Here is a 3,662-nt window from a genome sequence, read left to right as displayed (position 1 = left end):
GTTAGCTCTCTAAAGGATAATGGAAGAAACCCTGGATATCAGGAAAAAAGAAAGAGCCATGGAAGGAGTCAAAACATGAGTTAAGTAGAATACATTTTAGTCTTTTTAATTATGTTTGATTGTTGAAGCAAAGTTGTGTGATGTGGCTTTAAATGTCTATAGAGGAAATATTTAAAACAATTACAAACTGGAGAAGGTAATGAGACACAAAGAGAGGAAAGGTTCCTATATTTCACAGAAAGTGGTAAAATGAGAACACAGGTAGGTGTGATGAGTCACGCATACATAATAACTGTACTACAGAAATGGCTAACGTACTACAGAGAGATATATTCAAAAATCAGCAGAGATAAATCAACATGGAATTCTAAAAGTGCTCAGGCAACCCACAGGAAGGCAGGCAAAAGAAAACACAAATGGAAACCAGAGAAAAATAAGCCAAAAAATAAAAATGCGGGCATAAGCCTTCCTTTTACCACTAATTACATTAAATACAAGTACTCTAAGTACACTAAAAAAAGAGAAATGGGCAGTAGATTAAAAACTACGATCCAGTTATATGTCATCTGTAAGAAATCTACTCATGTACAATGATATAGGTATATTAGCAGTTAAAGGATGGAAAAAGTTATACCATGCAAACTTTTAACTTAAAAAAAAAAAGGCTTCGTTTGGCTCAGTGGTAAAGAATCCGCCCTCCAACGCAGGAGACACTGGTTTGATCCCTGGTCCAGGAAGATCCCTCCTGCTGAGGAGCAACTTAAGCCTGTGTGCCACAACTGTCGAGCCTGTGCTCTAGAGACCAGGAGTCCCAACAACTGAGTCTACGAGCTGCAGCTACTGAAGACCTCACACCCTTGAGCCTGTGTGCTGCAAGAGAAGCCACTTCAATGAGAAGCCCATACACCTCAACCAAAGTAGCCCTCACTCACTGCAACTAGAGAAAGCCCACACCAAGCAGTGAAGACCCAGCATAGCCGAAAGTAAATAAATAAATGAAATAAAAAAAGCAGGAGTGAACTACATTAATATCAGATGAAGCAGATTATCAAAGAAAATTACTAGAGAGACTAGGATATGTTACCTAGTGATACAAGGGTTAACCTTGTAGGTTAAATCACACACACTCACACACAGAACAACCTATTAATCCCACAAACTCTTTGTCTCTACAGCTATGTCTCAAAAATGTACAGTTGAATGGACTTTTCCTTCCAATGGTCTAAACCTGTCAAAGATTTTTTGGATGTGACTTGCTATGATTTTTGGCATAATTTATTGCATGAAAATACTGGCAAATTTTTTTTTTCTAGGGCTAATGAAAATGCTGGGATTTAAAAATTATATATAATTAGTAACAGGTAGAATTGTTGTTCAGTTGCTCAGTCGTGTCCGATTCTTTGTGACCCCATGGACTGCAGCACACCAGGTTTCCCTGTCCTTCACCACCTCCTGGAGCTTGCTCAAACTCATGTCCGTCAAGTCGGTGATGTCATCCAACCATCTCATCCTCTGTCACCCTGTTCTCCTCCTGCCTTCAATCTTTCCCAGCATCAGGGTATTTTCCAATGAGTTGGCTCTTCGCATCAGGCAGAATAACACCTTGCTATTTGAGAAATTTAGGTAGTGATCATGACGGGCCACGCCATCCTGGTGCGATGTTTGCTAACTCACAGGCATGACTACTTCCTCCAGCAGGTGTCCGACTGGAAAACAGCAGAGTCCAGCCTCCCTCCTGTTGCTGTGGCGGCCCACGGTAGCCACAGGACTCCCTCCAAGGCCTGACACTGAGCTGTGTGTCAGAACTGACCCTGCGTTTCCGTCCTCTGGAGCCCACAGAACATTACTGGCCCCGGGAAACCAGGAGGAAGCACACACACCTCTGGGAGAGCCTGTTCCCCGTGCCCGGACGTGGGTTAGCACAAGTGTCATCTTCTCACACATTGTCTTAACTCCAGGATTTTAGGAAACAGATGCAAAGTAAAACCTTTTTAGTATGCCAAGGAAAAAGTCAGCATCACAGGGGGAACGATTCAAAAAGGCAGCAGAAAGGAATCAAAGCAAGAAAGATGATAGAGATGATCAGGAAAGATGACTGATGTCAGGGGCAGGCAGAAGCCACCACTGGGGAGTCTTTGCAGACACGGATTCTTGGGCTTGCTCTTAATTCAGGTGCTTGAACCTAAGTGTTTCAAGTCCTTGTGCATGTGCTAAGTCACTACAGTCATGTCTGACTTTTTGTGACCCCGTGGACTTTGTAGATTCTCCAGCCAAGAATGCTGGAGTGGGTTGCCGTGCCCTCCTCCAGGGGATCTTCCTGACCCAGGGATCGAACCCGTGTCCCTTAAGTCTCCTGCATCTGCAGGCGGTTTCTCTACCACTGGTGCCACCTGGGAAGCCCTTCAAGTTCTTAAATCCATCTGAATGTTAGTTTTGCTTTCTGTGGCCAGCATGCAAGAGCTTTTTCCTTTGCTCGGATTCTGTGCTCATTAAGAACAAGGGGTGTCTTAGTTACTCTAACCAGGACAGGCACAGCTTCTCCGTAAACAGTCAGCTGATGTTCTGGGTTACAGGCAGGTAGGTCTCTTCTGAGTCTGGGCTGTGAACCACTCTGCAGGAGCCTCACCAGACACCCTTTTCTGGATGTGGCCTACAGTGGGTTCCTAATCCAGAGTACTCTTCTCCCCACGCCCACTCCTGACTCAGCAGAGGCCTTCCCTTCAGGGTTTCCCTCATCCATCTCTTTTTGATTCAACAGTGACCAATTCAAAGAAAAGCTCTAACACAAACATCAGGCAAATATGTTTAATTTTTTAAAATAACTGATGGCAAAATAAAATATTTACATCACATCATACTGTGTAAACATGTAAGGTCTCTGTACAAAGAAATATACATGCAAAATAATGTAAAATTTTAACTGAAATAATAAAAAGAAACAATACACAAATAAAAGTTGTGAGGTTACGAATACACATCCAGTTTTGACTCCAATTTCTTTTAAAAAGTTTCTGTACAATTTTACAAGGAACAAACAAACGAAAATTCAACAAAAGAATAAATAAAAATACACTGGAAGCTGCAAAGCTTGAACTATGCCAGTTTATGGCTGAAGACCCAGGTGTCTGGCTGGCTTGGGAAGCGGGCTGGGCTTTTAAGTGTATTTCACACAACAAAGATAAAAAGACATCCAGAAAAATTCAAGCGTGCCCAGAAGCCCAGCGTCTTTTGTTGAGGGCCTCCCACACTACAGTGCCACAGACACCAAATCCAGCCTCGAGGCGGCTGGTGCCTAACTGGCTTTTATTTCTTACCAAAAGCTCAAAATCCAGCCAATTTTTGTACAGAAAGTTGAATGTCAAAAAGTCTAAAAAGTAGGAAATGTCCAGACTGATTTTGGGAAAAAAAATAATACTTTGGCATTCTGAATAATAGAATAATAAAATTTAAAACATTACCCTATTATCCAGTTTTATATTCAGAGTATGAAATCACTTTTTACAGTCCTCAAAACTGACAAATTTCACCAAGAGTTGTCTCCTTGAACCGATGGCACAGGGCTACGAACCCCACCCCCCACCCCGCCCCCGACACACGCACAAAAACCATAAATCTCACTGTACGAATATGTGCTTTTTCTATATATTTATTACAGGTACAAC

This window comes from Bison bison, unplaced genomic scaffold (assembly GCF_000754665.1).
Source record: "Bison bison bison isolate TAMUID 2011002044 unplaced genomic scaffold, Bison_UMD1.0 scf7180017864440, whole genome shotgun sequence".
NCBI lineage: Eukaryota > Metazoa > Chordata > Mammalia > Artiodactyla > Bovidae > Bison > Bison bison.
Note: the sequence above shows the minus strand (reverse complement) of the source record.